This window comes from Anas acuta, unplaced genomic scaffold (assembly GCF_963932015.1).
Source record: "Anas acuta unplaced genomic scaffold, bAnaAcu1.1 SCAFFOLD_51, whole genome shotgun sequence".
In the NCBI taxonomy this organism is placed as follows: Eukaryota; Metazoa; Chordata; class Aves; order Anseriformes; family Anatidae; genus Anas; species Anas acuta.
In genome coordinates this window covers 154,757-171,568 of record NW_027076156.1, presented here as the reverse complement: position 1 = coordinate 171,568, position 16,812 = coordinate 154,757, and positions in this window count along the sequence as shown.

Sequence of the window (16,812 nt, the reverse complement as noted above, 5' to 3'; positions counted from 1 at the left end):
GGATGGGTGAATGGGGCTTGAAATGCATTTTCTGGAGCCCGAATTTTCAGTCTTCTGCCATGGTGGCTAGGGGTATATTTAGGGTTGCTCGTAAACAGTGAACAAGGAGGGTCCAGTTGCATGTGGGGCTGCGTAAAGGCTCCCCTGGGGAGTTCACTTGTACCCAAAGCCTTCCTTTGGGGGCACTTTTGGATGGGCGAATTAGGCTTTTAACGCATTTTCTGGGGCCCGAGTTTTCAGTCGACTGCCAGGCGGGCCAGGGCTATATTTAGGGTTGCTGTGAAAGAGCGAATACGGAGGGTCCAGTTGCATGTGGGGCTGCGTTAAGGCTCCCCTGGGGAGTCCAGTTGTACCCAAAGCCTTCCTCTGGGGGCACTTTTGGATGGTCCAAGGGGAATCGTTATGCGTTTTCTGAGGCCCGCTTTTTCAGTCTTCTCCCATTGCGCTGAGGGCTATATTTAGGCTTGCGGTGAAAGAGTGAACCCGGAGTGTCCAGTTGCATGTGGGGCTGCATAAAGGCTCCCCTGGGGAGTTCACTTGTACCCAAAGCCTTCCTTTGGGGGCACTTCTGGATGGGTGAATGGGGCTTGAAACACATTTTCTGGAGCCCGAGTTTTCAGTCTTCTGCCATGGTGGCTAGTGTTATATTTAGGCTTGATGTGAAAGAGCGAACCCGGAGGGTCCAGTTGCATGTGGGCCTGCATAAAGGCTCCCCTGGGGAGTTCAGATGTACCCAAAGCCTTCCTTTGGGGGCACGTTTGGATGGGCGAAAGGGGCTTGAAACTCTTTTTCTGTGGCCCGAGTTTTCAGTCTTCTGGCATGATGGCTAGGGTTATATTTAGGGTTGCTGTAAAGAGTGAACACGGAGGGTCCAGTTGCATGTGGATCTGCGTAAAGGCTCCCCTGGGGAGTTCAGATGTACCCAAAGCCTTCCTTTGGGGGCACTTTTGGATGGGCGAATGGGGCTCGTAACACATTTTCTGTGGCCCGAGCTTTCAGTCGACTGCCAGGCGTGCTAGGGCTATATTTAGGCTTGCGGTGAAAGAGTGAACCCGGAGGGTCCAGTTGCATGTGGGGCTGCATAAAGGCTCCCCTGGGGAGTTCACTTGTACCCAAAGCCTTCCTTTGGGCGCACTTCTGGATGGGTGAATGGGGCTTGAAACGCATTTTCTGGAGCCTGAGTTTTCAGTCTTCTGCCATGGTGGCTAGGGTTATATTTAGGGTTGCTCGTAAACAGTGAACAAGGAGGGTCCAGTTGCATGTGGGGCTGCGTAAAGGCTCCCCTGGGGAGTTCAGTTGTACCCAAAGCCTTCCTCTGGGGGCACTTTTGGATGGGCGAATTAGGCTTTTAACGCATTTTCTGGGGCCCAAGTTTTCAGTCGACTGCCAGGCGGGCCAGGGCTATATTTAGGGTTGCTGTGAAAGAGTGAACCCGGACGGTCCAGTTGCATGTGGGGCTGCATAAAGGCTCCCCTGGGGAGTTCACTTGTACCCAAAGCCTTCCTTTGGGGGCACTTCTGGATGGGTGAATGGGGCTTGAAACGCTTTTTCTGTGGCCCGAGTTTTCAGTCTTCTGCCATGGTGGCTAGGGGTATATTTAGGGTTGCTCGTAAACAGTGAACAAGGAGGGTCCAGTTGCATGTGGGGCTGCATAAAGGCTCCCCTGGGGAGTTCACTTGTACCCAAAGCCTTCCTTTGGGGGCACTTCTGGATGGGCGAAAGGGGCTTGAAACGCTTTTTCTGTGGCCCAAGTTTTCAGTCTTCTGCCATGGTGGCTAGGGGTATATTTAGGGTTGCTCGTAAACAGTGAACAAGGACGGTCCAGTTGCATGTGGGGCTGCGTTAAGGCTCCCCTGGGGAGATCATTTGTACCTTAAGCCTTCCTCTGGGGGCACTTTGGGATGGTCCAAGGGGAATCGCAATGCATTTTCTGAGGCCCGCTTTTTCAGTCTTCTCCCATTGCGCAGAGGGCTATATTTAGGCTTGCGGTGAAAGTGTGAACCCGGAGGGTCCAGTTGCATGTGGGGCTGCATAAAGGCTCCCCTGGGGAGTTCACTTGTACCCAAAGCCTTCCTTTGGGGGCACTTCTGGATGGGTGAATGGGGCTTGAAACGCTTTTTCTGTGGCCCGAGTTTTCAGTTTTCTGCCATGCTGGATAGTGTTATATTTAGGGTTGCTTGTAAACAGCGAACACGGGGGGTCCAGTTGCGTATGGGCCTGCATAAAGGCTCCCCTGGGGAGTTCAGTTGTACCCAAAGCCTTCCTCTGGGAGCACTTTTGGAAGGTAGAATGGGGCTTGTAGCACGTTTTATGGGGCCCGATTTTTCAGTCGTCTGCCAGGCGTACCAGGGCTATATTTAGTGTTGCTGTGAAAGAGTGAACCCGGAGGGTCCAGTTGCATATGGGGCTGCATAAATGCTCCCCTGGGGAGTTCAGTTGTACCCAAAGCCTTCCTTTGGGGGCACTTCTTGATGGGCGAAAGGGGCTTGAAACGCTTTTTCTGTGGCCCGAGTTTTCAGTCTTCTGCCATGCTGGCTAGGGTTATATTTAGGGTTGCTGTAAAGAGCGAACACGGAGGGTCCAGTTGCATGTGGGGCTGCGTTAAGGCTCCCCTGGGGAGTTCACTTGTAACCAAAGCCTTCCTTTGGGGGCACTTCTGGATGGGTGAATGGGGCTTGAAACGCATTTTATGGAGCCCGAGTCTTCAGTCTTCTGCCATGGTGGCTAGCGGTATATTTAGGGTTGCTCCTAAACAGTGAACAAGGAGGGTCCAGTTGCATGTGGGGCTGCGTAAAGGCTCCCCTGGGGAGTTTAGTTGTACCCAAAGCCTTCCTTTGGGGGCACTTCTGGATGGGTGAAAGGGGCTTGAAACGCTTTTTCTGTGGCCCGAATTTTCAGTCTTCTGCCATGCTGGCTAGGGTTATATTTAGGGTTGCTGTAAAGAGCGAACACGGAGGGTCCAGTTGCATGTGGGGCTGCGTAAAGGCTCCCCTGGTGAGTTCAGATGTACCCAAAGCCTTCCTTTGGGCGCACTTCTGGATGGGTGAATGGGGCTTGAAACGCATTTTATGGAGCCCGAGTTTTCAGTCTTCTGCCATGGTGGCTATGGGTATATTTAGGGTTGCTCGTAAACACTGAACAAGGAGGGTCCAGTTGCATGTAGGGCTGCGTAAAGGCTCCCCTGGGGAGTTCACTTGTACCCAAAGCCTTCCTCTGGGGGCACTTTGGGATGGTCCAAGGGGAATCGCAATGCGTTTTCTGACGCCCGCTTTTTCAGTCTTCTCCCATTGCGCAGAGGGATATATTTAGGCTTGCAGTGAAAGAGTGAACCCGGAGGGTCCAGTTACATGTGGGGCTGCATAAAGGCTCCCCTTAAGAATTCACTTGTACCCAAAGCCTTCCTTTGGGGGCACTTCTGGATGGGTGAATGGGGCTTGAAACGCTTTTTCTGTGGCCCGAGTTTTCAGTCTTCTGCCATGCTGGCTAGGGCTATATTTAGGGTTGCTGTGAAAGAGCGAATACGGAGTGTCCAGTTGCATGTGGGGCTGCATAAAGGCTCCCCTGGGGAGTTCACTTGTACCCAAAGCCTTCCTTTGGGGGCACTTCTGGATGGGTGAATGGGGCTTGAAACGCTTTTTCTGTGGCCCGAGTTTTCAGTCTTCTGGCATGATGGCTAGGGTTATATTTAGGGTTGCTGTAAAGAGTGAACACGGAGGGTCCAGTTGCATGTGGGGCTGCGTAAAGGCTCCCCTGGGGAGTTCAGATGTACCCAAAGCCTTCCTTTGGGGGCACTTCTGGATGGGCGAATGGGGCTCGTAACACATTTTCTGTGGCCCGAGCTTTCAGTCGACTGCCAGGCGTGCTAGGGCTATATTTAGGCTTGCGGTGAAAGAGTGAACCCGGAGGGTCCAGTTGCATGTGGGGCTGCATAAAGGCTCCCCTGGGGAGTTCACTTGTAACCAAAGCCTTCCTTTGGGCGCACTTCTGGATGGGTGAATGGGGCTTGAAACGCATTTTCTGGAGCCCGAGTTTTCAGTCTTCTGCCATGGTGGCTAGGGGTATATTTAGGGTTGCTCGTAAACAGTGAACAAGGAGGGTCCAGTTGCATGTGGGGCTGCGTAAAGGCTCCCCTGGGGAGTTCAGTTGTACCCAAAGCCTTCCTCTGGGGGCACTTTTGGATGGGCGAATTAGGCTTTTAACGCATTTTCTGGGGCCCGAGTTTTCAGTCGACTGCCAGGCGGGCCAGGGCTATATTTAGGGTTGCTGTGAAAGAGCGAATACGAAGGGTCCAGTTGCATGTGGGGCTGCGTTAAGGCTCCCCTGGGGAGTCCAGTTGTACCCAAAGCCTTCCTCTGGGGGCACTTTTGGATGGTCCAAGGGGAATCGTTATGCGTTTTCTGAGGCCCGCTTTTTCAGTCTTCTCCCATTGCGCTGAGGGCTATATTTAGGCTTGCGGTGAAAGAGTGAACCCGGAGTGTCCAGTTGCATGTGGGGCTGCATAAAGGCTCCCCTGGGGAGTTCACTTGTACCCAAAGCCTTCCTTTGGGGGCACTTCTGGATGGGTGAATGGGGCTTGAAACACATTTTCTGGAGCCCGAGTTTTCAGTCTTCTGCCATGGTGGCTAGTGTTATATTTAGGCTTGATGTGAAAGAGCGAACCCGGAGGGTCCAGTTGCATGTGGGCCTGCATAAAGGCTCCCCTGGGGAGTTCAGATGTACCCAAAGCCTTCCTTTGGGGGCACGTTTGGATGGGCGAAAGGGGCTTGAAACTCTTTTTCTGTGGCCCGAGTTTTCAGTCTTCTGGCATGATGGCTAGGGTTATATTTAGGGTTGCTGTAAAGAGTGAACACGGAGGGTCCAGTTGCATGTGGGGCTGCGTAAAGGCTCCCCTGGGGAGTTCAGATGTACCCAAAGCCTTCCTTTGGGGGCACTTTTGTATGGGCGAATGGTGCTCGTAACACATTTTCTGTGGCCCGAGCTTTCAGTCGACTGCCAGGCGTGCTAGGGCTATATTTAGGCTTGCGGTGAAAGAGTGAACCCGGAGGGTCCAGTTGCATGTGGGGCTGCATAAAGGCTCCCCTGGGGAGTTCAGTTGTACCCAAAGCCTTCCTCTGGGGGCACTTTTGGATGGGCGAATTAGGCTTTTAACGCATTTTCTGGGGCTCAAGTTTTCAGTCGACTGCCAGGCGGGCCAGGGCTATATTTAGGGTTGCTGTGAAAGAGTGAACCCGGAGGGTCCAGTTGCATGTGGGGCTGCATAAAGGCTCCCCTGGGGAGTTCACTTGTACCCAAAGCCTTCCTTTGGGGGCACTTCTGGATGGGTGAATGGGGCTTGAAACGCTTTTTCTGTGGCCCGAGTTTTCAGTCTTCTGCCATGGTGGCTAGGGGTATATTTAGGGTTGCTCGTAAACAGTGAACAAGGAGGGTCCAGTTGCATGTGGGGCTGCATAAAGGCTCCCCTGGGGAGTTCACTTGTACCCAAAGCCTTCCTTTGGGGGCACTTCTGGATGGGCGAAAGGGGCTTGAAACGCTTTTTCTGTGGCCCGAGTTTTCAGTCTTCTGCCATGGTGGCTAGGGGTATATTTAGGGTTGCTCGTAAACAGTGAACAAGGAGGGTCCAGTTGCATGTGGGGCTGCGTTAAGGCTCCCCTGGGGAGTTCATTTGTACCTTAAGCCTTCCTCTGGGGGCACTTTGGGATGGTCCAAGGGGAATCGCAATGCATTTTCTGAGGCCCGCTTTTTCAGTCTTCTCCCATTGCGCAGAGGGCTATATTTAGGCTTGCGGTGAAAGTGTGAACCCGGAGGGTCCAGTTGCATGTGGGGCTGCATAAAGGCTCCCCTGGGGAGTTCACTTGTACCCAAAGCCTTCCTTTGGGGGCACTTCTGGATGGGTGAATGGGGCTTGAAACGCTTTTTCTGTGGCCCGAGTTTTCAGTTTTCTGCCATGCTGGATAGTGTTATATTTAGGGTTGCTTGTAAACAGCGAACACGGGGGGTCCAGTTGCGTATGGGCCTGCATAAAGGCTCCCCTGGGGAGTTCAGTTGTACCCAAAGCCTTCCTCTGGGAGCACTTTTGGAAGGTAGAATGGGGCTTGTAGCACGTTTTCTGGGGCCCGATTTTTCAGTCGTCTGCCAGGCGGACCAGGGCTATATTTAGTGTTGCTGTGAAAGAGTGAACCCGGAGGGTCCAGTTGCATATGGGGCTGCATAAATGCTCCCCTGGGGAGTTCAGTTGTACCCAAAGCCTTCCTTTGGGGGCACTTCTTGATGGGCGAAAGGGGCTTGAAACGCTTTTTCTGTGGCCCGAGTTTTCAGTCTTCTGCCATGCTGGCTAGGGTTATATTTAGGGTTGCTGTAAAGAGCGAACACGGAGGGTCCAGTTGCATGTGGGGCTGCGTTAAGGCTCCCCTGGGGAGTTCACTTGTACCCAAAGCCTTCCTTTGGGGGCACTTCTGGATGGGTGAATGGGGCTTGAAACGCATTTTCTGGAGCCCGAATTTTCAGTCTTCTGCCATGGTGGCTAGCGGTATATTTAGGGTTGCTCCTAAACAGTGAACAAGGAGGGTCCAGTTGCATGTGGGGCTGCGTAAAGGCTCCCCTGGGGAGTTTAGTTGTACCCAAAGCCTTCCTTTGGGGGCACTTCTGGATGGGTGAAAGGGGCTTGAAACGCTTTTTCTGTGGCCCGAATTTTCAGTCTTCTGCCATGCTGGCTAGGGTTATATTTAGGGTTGCTGTAAAGAGCGAACACGGAGGGTCCAGTTGCATGTGGGGCTGCGTAAAGGCTCCCCTGGTGAGTTCAGATGTACCCAAAGCCTTCCTTTGGGCGCACTTCTGGATGGGTGAATGGGGCTTGAAACGCATTTTATGGAGCCCGAGTTTTCAGTCTTCTGCCATGGTGGCTAGGGGTATATTTAGGGTTGCTCGTAAACACTGAACAAAGAGGGTCCAGTTGCATGTAGGGCTGCGTAAAGGCTCCCCTGGGGAGTTCACTTGTACCCAAAGCCTTCCTCTGGGGGCACTTTGGGATGGTCCAAGGGGAATCGCAATGCGTTTTCTGAGGCCCGCTTTTTCAGTCTTCTCCCATTGCGCAGAGGGATATATTTAGGCTTGCAGTGAAAGAGTGAACCCGGAGGGTCCAGTTACATGTGGGGCTGCATAAAGGCTCCCCTGGGGAATTCACTTCTCCCAAACCCTTCCTTTGGGGGCACTTCTGGATGGGTGAATGGGGCTTGAAACGCTTTTTCTGTGGCCCGAGTTTTCAGTCTTCTGCCATGCTGGCTAGGGTTATATTTAGGGTTGCTGTGAAAGAGCGAATACGGAGTGTCCAGTTGCATGTGGGGCTGCATAAAGGCTCCCCTGGGGAGTTCACTTGTACCCAAAGCCTTCCTTTGGGGGCACTTCTGGATGGGTGAATGGGGCTTGAAACGCTTTTTCTGTGGCCCGAGTTTTCAGTCTTCTTCCATGCTGGCTAGGGTTATATTTAGGGTTGCTTGTAAACAGCAAACACGGGGGGTCCAGTTGCGTATGGGCCTGCATAAAGGCTCCCCTGGGGAGTTCACTTGTACCCAAAGCTTTCCTCTGGGGGCACTTTTGGATGGTCGAATGGGGCTTGTAGCACGTTTTCTGGGGCCCGATTTCTCAGTCGTCTGCCATGCGGTCCAGGGTTATATTTAGGGTTGCTGTGAAAGAGCGAATACGGAGGGTCCAGTTGCATTTGGGGCTGCATAACGGCTCCCCTGGGGAGTTCACTTGTACCCAAAGCCTTCCTTTGGGGGCACTTCTGGATGGGTGAAAGGGGCTTGAAACGCTTTTTCTGTGGCCCGAGTTTTCAGTCTTCTGCCATGCTGGCTAGGGTTATATTTAGGGTTGCTGTAAAGAGCGAACACGGAGGGTCCAGTTGCATGTGGGGCTGCGTAAAGGCTCCCCTGGGGAGTTCAGATGTACCCAAAGCCTTCCTTTGGGGGCACTTTTGGATGGGCGAATGGGGCTGGTAACACATTTTCTGTGGCTCGAGCTTTCAGTCGACTGCCAGGCATGCTAGAGATATATTTAGGCTTGCGGTGAAAGAGTGAACCCGGAGGGTCCAGTTGCATGTGGGGCTGCATAAAGGCTCCCCTGGGGAGTTCACTTGTACCCAAAGCCTTCCTTTGGGGGCACTTCTGGATGGGCGAAAGGGGCTTGAAACGCTTTTTCTGTGGCCCGAGTTTTCAGTCTTCTTCCATGCTGGCTAGAGTTATATTTAGGGTTGCTGTAAAGAGCGAACACGGAGGGTCCAGTTGCATGTGGGGCTGCATAAAGGCTCCCCTGGGGAGTTCAGTTGTACCCAAAGCCTTCCTTTGGGGGCACTTCTGGATGGGAGAAAGGGGCTTGAAACGCTTTTTCTGTGGCCCGAGTTTTCAGTCTTCTTCCATGCTGGCTAGGGTTATATTTAGGGTTGCTGTAAAGAGCGAACACGGAGGGTCCAGTTGCATGTGGGGCTGCATAAAGGCTCCCCTGGGGAGTTCAGATGTACCCAAAGCCTTCCTTTGGGGGCACTTCTGGATGGGTGAATGGGGCTTGAAACGCTTTTTCTGTGGCCCGAGTTTTCAGTCTTCTGCCATGCTGGCTAGGGTTATATTTAGGGTTGCTGTGAAAGAGCGAATACGGACGGTCCAGTTGCATGTGGGGCTGCATAAAGGCTCCCCTGGGGAGTTCACTTGTACCCAAAGCCTTCCTTTGGGGGCACTTCTGGATGGGTGAAAGGGGCTTGAAACGCTTTTTCTGTGGCCCGAGTTTTCAGTCTTCTGCCATGCTGGCTAGGGTTATATTTAGGGTTGCTGTAAAGAGCGAACACGGAGGGTCCAGTTGCATGTGGGGCTGCGTAAAGGCTCCCCTGGGGAGTTCAGATGTACCCAAAGCCTTCCTTTGGGGGCACTTTTGGATGGGCGAATGGGGCTGGTAACACATTTTCTGTGGCTCGAGCTTTCAGTCGACTGCCAGGCATGCTAGAGATATATTTAGGCTTGCGGTGAAAGAGTGAACCCGGAGGGTCCAGTTGCATGTGGGGCTGCATAAAGGCTCCCCTGGGGAGTTCACTTGTACCCAAAGCCTTCCTTTGGGGGCACTTCTGGATGGGCGAAAGGGGCTTGAAACGCTTTTTCTGTGGCCCGAGTTTTCAGTCTTCTTCCATGCTGGCTAGAGTTATATTTAGGGTTGCTGTAAAGAGCGAACACGGAGGGTCCAGTTGCATGTGGGGCTGCATAAAGGCTCCCCTGGGGAGTTCAGTTGTACCCAAAGCCTTCCTTTGGGGGCACTTCTGGATGGGCGAAAGGGGCTTGAAACGCTTTTTCTGTGGCCCGAGTTTTCAGTCTTCTTCCATGCTGGCTAGGGTTATATTTAGGGTTGCTGTAAAGAGCGAACACGGAGGGTCCAGTTGCATGTGGGGCTGCATAAAGGCTCCCCTGGGGAGTTCAGATGTACCCAAAGCCTTCCTTTGGGGGCACTTCTGGATGGGTGAATGGGGCTTGAAACGCTTTTTCTGTGGCCCGAGTTTTCAGTCTTCTGCCATGCTGGCTAGGGTTATATTTAGGGTTGCTGTGAAAGAGCGAATACGGACGGTCCAGTTGCATGTGGGGCTGCATAAAGGCTCCCCTGGGGAGTTCACTTGTACCCAAAGCCTTCCTTTGGGGGCACTTCTGGATGGGCAAAAGGGGCTTGAAACGCTTTTTCTGAGGCCCGAGTTTTCAGTTTTCTGCCATGCTGGCTAGTGTTATATTTAGGGTTGCTTGTAAACAGCAAACACGGGGGGTCCAGTTGCGTATGGGCCTGCATAAAGGCTCCCCTGGGGAGTTCACTTGTACCCAAAGCCTTCCTCTGGGGGCACTTTTGGATGGTCGAATGGGGCTTGTAGCACGTTTTCTGGGGCCCGATTTTTCAGTCGTCTGCCATGCGGGCCAGGGTTATATTTAGGGTTGCTGTGAAAGAGCGAATACGGAGGGTCCAGTTGCATTTGGGGCTGCATAACGGCTCCCCTGGGGAGTTCACTTGTACCCAAAGCCTTCCTTTGGGGGCACTTCTGGATGGGTGAAAGGGGCTTGAAATGCTTTTTCTGTGGCCCGAGTTTTCAGTCTTCTGCCATGCTGGCTAGGGTTATATTTAGGGTTGCTGTAAAGAGCGAACACGGAGGGTCCAGTTGCATGTGGGGCTGCGTAAAGGCTCCCCTGGGGAGTTCAGATGTACCCAAAGCCTTCCTTTGGGGGCACTTCTTGATAGGTGAAAGGGGCTTGAAACGCTTTTTCTGTGGCCCGAGTTTTCAGACTTCTGCCATGCTGGCTAGGGTTATATTTAGGGTTCCTGTAAAGAGCGAACACGGAGGGTCCAGTTGCATGTGGGGCTGCATAAAGGCTCCCCTGGGGAGTTCACTTGTACCCAAAGCCTTCCTTTGGGGGCACTTCTGGATGGGTGAATGGGGCTTGAAACGCATTTTCTGGAGCCCGAATTTTCAGTCTTCTGCCATGGTGGCTAGCGGTATATTTAGGGTTGCTCGTAAACAGTGAACAAGGAGGGTCCAGTTGCATGTGGGGCTGCGTAAAGGCTCCCCTGGGGAGTTTAGTTGTACCCAAAGCCTTCCTTTGGGGGCACTTCTGGATGGGTGAATGGGGCTTGAAACGTTTTTCTGTGGCCCGAATTTTCAGTCTTCTGCCATGCTGGTTGGGGTTATATTTAGGGTTGCTGTAAAGAGCGAACACGGAGGGTCCAGTTGCATGTGGGGCTGCGTAAAGGCTCCCCTGGTGAGTTCAGATGTACCCAAAGCCTACCTTTGGGCGCACTTCTGGATGGGTGAATGGGGCTTGAAACGCATTTTATGGAGCCTGAGTTTTCAGTCTTCTGCCATGGTGGCTAGGGGTATATTTAGGGTTGCTCGTAAACACTGAACAAGGAGGGTCCAGTTGCATGTAGGGCTGCGTAAAGGCTCCCCTGGGGAGTTCACTTGTACCCAAAGCCTTCCTCTGGGGGCACTTTGGGATGGTCCAAGGGGAATCGCAATGCGTTTTCTGACGCCCGCTTTTTCAGTCTTCTCCCATTGCGCAGAGGGCTACATTTAGGCTTGCAGTGAAAGAGTGAACCCGGAGGGTCCAGTTACATGTGGGGCTGCATAAAGGCTCCCCTGGGGAATTCACTTGTACCCAAAGCCTTCCTTTGGGGGCACTTCTGGATGAGCGAATTAGGCTTTTAACGCATTTTCTGGGGCCCGAGTTTTCAGTCGTCTGCCATGCTGGCCAGTGTTATATTTAGGGTTCCTGTGAAAGAGCGAATACGGAGTGTCCAGTTGCATGTGGGGCTGCGTTAAGGCTCCCCTGGGGAGTTCACTTGTACCCAAAGCCTTCCTTTGGGGGCACTTCTGGATGGGCGAAAGGGGCTTGAAACGCTTTTTCTGTGGCCCGAGTTTTCAGTCTTCTGCCATGCTGGCTAGGGTTATATTTAGGGTTGCTGTAAAGAGCGAACACGGAGGGTCCAGTTGCATGTGGGGCTGCATAAAGGCTCCCCTGGGGAGTTCAGATGTACCCAAAGCCTTCCTTTGGGGGCACTTCTGGATGGGTGAATGGGGCTTGAAACGCTTTTTCTGGGGCCCGAGTTTTCAGTCTTCTGCCATGCTGGCTAGGGTTATATTTAGGGTTTTGTGAAAGAGCGAATACGGAGTGTCCAGTTGCATGTGGGGCTGCATAAAGGCTCCCCTGGGGAGTTCACTTGTACCCAAAGCCTTCCTTTGGGGGCACTTCTGGATGGGTGAATGGGGCTTGAAACGCTTTTTCTGTGGCCCGAGTTTTCAGTTTTCTGCCATGCTGGCTAGTGTTATATTTAGGGTTGCTTGTAAATAGCAAACATGGGGGGTCCAGTTGCGTATGGGCCTGCATAAAGGCTTTCCTGGGGAGTTCACTTGTACCCAAAGCATTCCTCTGGGGGCACTTTTGGATGGTCGAATGGGGCTTGCAGCACGTTTTCTGGGGCCCGATTTCTCAGTCGTCTGCCATGCGGTCCAGGGTTATATTTAGTGTTGCTGGGAAAGAGCGAATACGGAGGGTCCAGTTGCATTTGGGGCTGCATAACGGCTCCCCTGGGGAGTTCACTTGTACCCAAAGCCTTCCTTTGGGGGCACTTCTGGATGGGTGAATGGGGCTTGAAACGCATTTTCTGGAGCCCGAATTTTCAGTCTTCTGCCATGGTGGCTAGCGGTATATTTAGGGTTGCTCGTAAACAGTGAACAAGGAGGGTCCAGTTGCATGTGGGGCTGCGTAAAGACTCCCCTGGGGAGTTTAGTTGTACCCAAAGCCTTCCTTTGGGGGCACTTTAGGATGGGTGAATGGGGCTTGAAACGCTTTTTCTGTGGCCCGAATTTTCAGTCTTCTGCCATGCTGGCTAGGGTTATATTTAGGGTTGCTGTAAAGAGCGAACACGGAGGGTCCAGTTGCATGTGGGGCTGCGTAAAGGCTCCCCTGGTGAGTTCAGATGTACCCAAAGCCTTCCTTTGGGCGCACTTCTGGATGGGTGAATGGGGCTTGAAACGCATTTTATGGAGCCTGAGTTTTCAGTCTTCTGCCATGGTGGCTAGGGGTATATTTAGGGTTGCTCGTAAACACTGAACAAGGAGGGTCCAGTTGCATGTGGGGCTGCGTAAAGGCTCCCCTGGGGAGTTCACTTGTACCCAAAGCCTTCCTCTGGGGGCACTTTGGGATGGTCCAAGGGGAATCGCAATGCGTTTTCTGACGCCCGCTTTTTCAGTCTTCTCCCATTGCGCAGAGGGATATATTTAGGCTTGCAGTGAAAGAGTGAACCCGGAGGGTCCAGTTACATGTGGGGCTGCATAAAGGCTCCCCTGGGGAATTCACTTGTACCCAAAGCCTTCCTTTGGGGGCACTTCTGGATGAGCGAATTAGGCTTTTAACGCATTTTCTGGGGCCCGAGTTTTCAGTCATCTGCCATGCTGGCCAGTGTTGTATTTAGGGTTCCTGTGAAAGAGCGAATACGGAGTGTCCAGTTGCATGTGGGGCTGCGTTAAGGCTCCCCTGGGGAGTTCACTTGTACCCAAAGCCTTCCTTTGGGGGCACTTCTGGATGGGCGAAAGGGGCTTGAAACGCTTTTTCTGTGGCCCGAGTTTTCAGTCTTCTTCCATGCTGGCTAGGGTTATATTTAGGGTTGCTGTAAAGAGCGAACACGGAGGGTCCAGTTGCATGTGGGGCTGCGTAAAGGCTCCCCTGGGGAGTTCAGATGTACCCAAAGCCTTCCTTTGGGGGCACTTTTGGATGGGCGAATGGGGCTGGTAACACATTTTCTGTGGCTTGAGCTTTCAGTCGACTGCCAGGCGTGCTAGGGCTATATTTAGGCTTGCGGTGAAAGAGTGAACCCGGAGGGTCCAGTTGCATGTGGGGCTGCATAAAGGCTCCCCTGGGGAATTCACTTGTACCCAAAGCCTTCCTTTGGGGGCACTTTTGGAAGGGCGAATGGGGCTCGTAACACATTTTCTATGGCCCGAGTTTTCAGTCTTCTTCCATGCTGGCTAGGGTTATATTTAGGGTTGCTGTAAAGAGCGAACACGGAGGGTCCAGTTGCATGTGGGGCTGCATAAAGGCTCCCCTGGGGAGTTCACTTGTACCCAAAGCCTTCCTTTGGGGGCACTTTTGGATGGGTGAATGGGGCTTGAAACGCTTTTTCTGTGGCCCGAGTTTTCAGTCTTCTGCCATGCTGGCTAGGGTTATATTTAGGGTTGCTGTGAAAGAGCGAATACGGAGTGTCCAGTTCCATGTGGGGCTGCATAAAGGCTCCCCTGGGGAGTTCACTTGTACCCAAAGCATTCCTTTGGGGGCACTTCTGGATGGGTGAAAGGGGCTTGAAACGCTTTTTCTGTGGCCCGAGTTTTCAGTTTTCTGCCATGCTGGCTAGTGTTATATTTAGGGTTGCTTGTAAACAGCAAACACGGGGGGTCCAGTTGCGTATGGGCCTGCATAAAGGCTCCCCTGGAGAGTTCAGTTGTACCCAAAGCCTTCCTCTGGGGGCACTTTTGGATGGTCGAATGGGGCTTGTAGCACGTTTTCTGGGGCCCGATTTTTCAGTCGTCTGCCATGCGGGCCAGGGTTATATTTAGGGTTGCTGTGAAAGAGCGAATACGGAGGGTCCAGTTGCATTTGGGGCTGCATAACGGCTCCCCTGGGGAGTTCACTTGTACCCAAAGCCTTCCTTTGGGGACACTTCTGGATGGGTGAAAGGGGCTTGAAACGCTTTTTCTGTGGCCCGAGTTTTCAGTCTTCTGCCATGCTGGCTAGGGTTATATTAAGGGTTGTTGTAAAGAGCGAACACGGAGGGTCCAGTTGCATGTGGGGCTGCGTAAAGGCTCCCCTGGGGAGTTCACTTGTACCCAAACCCTTCCTCTGGGGGCACTTTGGGATGGTCCAAGGGGAATCGCAATGCGTTTTCTGAGGCCCGCTTTTTCAGTCTTCTCCCATTGCGCCGAGGGCTATATTTAGGCTTGCAGTGAAATAGTGAACCCGGAGGGTCCAGTTGCATGTGGGGCTGCATAAAGGCTCCCCTGGGGAGTTCACTTGTACCCAAAGCCTTCCTTTCGGGGCACTTCTGGATGGGTGAATGGGGCTTGAAACGCATTTTCTGGAGCCCGAGTTTTCAGTCTTCTGCCATGGTGGCTAGGGGTATATTTAGGGTTGCTCGTAAACAGTGAACAAGGAGGGTCCAGTTGCATGTGGGGCTGCGTAAAGGCTCCCCTGGGGAGTTCACTTGTACCCAAAGCCTTCCTTTGGGGGAACTTCTGGATGGGTGAATGGGGCTTGAAACGCTTTTTCTGTGGCCCGAGTTTTCAGTCTTCTGCCATGCTGGCTAGGGTTATATTTAGGGTTGCTGTAAAGAGCGAACACGGAGGGTCCAGTTGCATGTGGGGCTGCGTAAAGGCTCCCCTGGGGAGTTCAGATGTACCCAAAGCCTTCCTTTGGGCGCACTTCTGGATGGGTGAATGGGGCTTGAAACGCATTTTATGGAGCCTGAGTTTTCAGTCTTCTGCCATGGTGGCTAGGGGTATATTTAGGGTTGCTCGTAAACACTGAACAAGGAGGGTCCAGTTGCATGTAGGGCTGCGTAAAGGCTCCCCTGGGGAGTTCAGTTGTACCCAAAGCCTTCTCTGGGGGCACTTTGGGATGGTCCAAGGGGAATCGCAATGCGTTTTCTGACGCCCGCTTTTTCAGTCTTCTCCCATTGCGCAGAGGGATATATTTAGGCTTGCAGTGAAAGAGTGAACCCGGAGGGTCCAGTTGCATGTGGGGCTGCATAAAGGCTCCCCTGGGGAATTCACTTGTACCCAAAGCCTTCCTTTGGGGGCACTTCTGGATGAGCGAATTAGGCTTTTAACGCATTTTCTTGGGCCCGAGTTTTCAGTCGTCTGCCATGCGTGCCAGGGTTATATTTAGGGTTGCTGTGAAAGAGCGAATACGGAGTGTCCAGTTGCATGTGGGGCTGCGTTAAGGCTCCCCTGGGAAGTTCACTTGTACCCAAAGCCTTCCTTTGGGGGCACTTCTGGATGGGCGAAAGGGGCTTGAAACGCTTTTTCTGTGGCCCGAGTTTTCAGTCTTCTGCCATGCTGGCTAGGGTTATATTTACGGTTGCTGTAAAGAGCGAACACGGAGGGTCCAGTTGCATGTGGGGCTGCATAAAGGCTCCCCTGGGGAGTTCAGATGTACCCAAAGCCTTCCTTTGGGGGCACTTTTGGATGGGCGAAAGGGGCTTGTAACACATTTTCTGTGGCCCGAGCTTTCAGTCGACTGCCATGCGTGCTAGGGTTATATTTAGGCTTGCGGTGAAAGAGTGAACCCGGAGGGTCCAGTTGCATGTGGGGCTGCATAAAGGCTCCCCTGGGGAGTTCACTTGTACCCAAAGCCTTCCTTTGGGGGCACTTCTGCATGGGCGAAACGGGCTTGAAACGCTTTTTCTGTGGCCCGAGTTTTCAGTCTTCTTCCATGCTGGCTAGGGTTATATTTAGGGTTGCTGTAAAGAGCGAACACGGAGGGTCCAGTTGCATGTGGGGCTGCATAAAGGCTCCCCTGGGGAGTTCAGATGTACCCAAAGCCTTTCTCTGGGGGCACTTTTGGATGGGCGAATGGTGCTCGTAACACATTTTCTGTGGCCCGAGCTTTCAGTCGACTGCCAGGCGTGCTAGGGATATATTTAGTCTTGCGGTGAAAGAGTGAACCCGGAGGGTCCAGTTGCATGTGGGGCTGCATAAAGGCTCCCCTGGGGAGTTCACTTGTACCCAAAGCCTTCCTTTGGGGGCACTTCTAGATGGGTGAATGGGCTTGAAACGCATTTTCTGGAGCCCAAGTTTTCAGTCTTCTGCCATGGTGGCTAGGGGTATATTTAGGGTTGCTCGTAAACAGTGAACAAGGAGGGTCCAGTTGCATGTGGGGCTGCATAAAGGCTCCCCTGGGGAGTTCACTTGTACCCAAAGCCTTCCTCTGGGGGCACTTTTGGATGGGCGAATTAGGCTTTTAATGCATTTTCGGGGGCCCGAGTTTTCAGTCGACTGCCAGGCGGGCCAGGGCTATATTTAGGGTTGATGTGAAAGAGTGAACCCGGAGGGTCCAGTTGCATGTGGGGCTGCGTAAAGGCTCCGCTGGGGAGTTCACTTGTACCCAAAGCCTTCCTTTGGGGGCACTTCTGGATGGGCGAAAGGGGCTTGAAACGCTTTTTCTGTGGCCCGAGTTTTCAGTCTTCTGCCATGCTGGCTAGGGTTATATTTAGCGTTGCTGGAAAGAGCGAACACGGAGGGTCCAGTTGCAT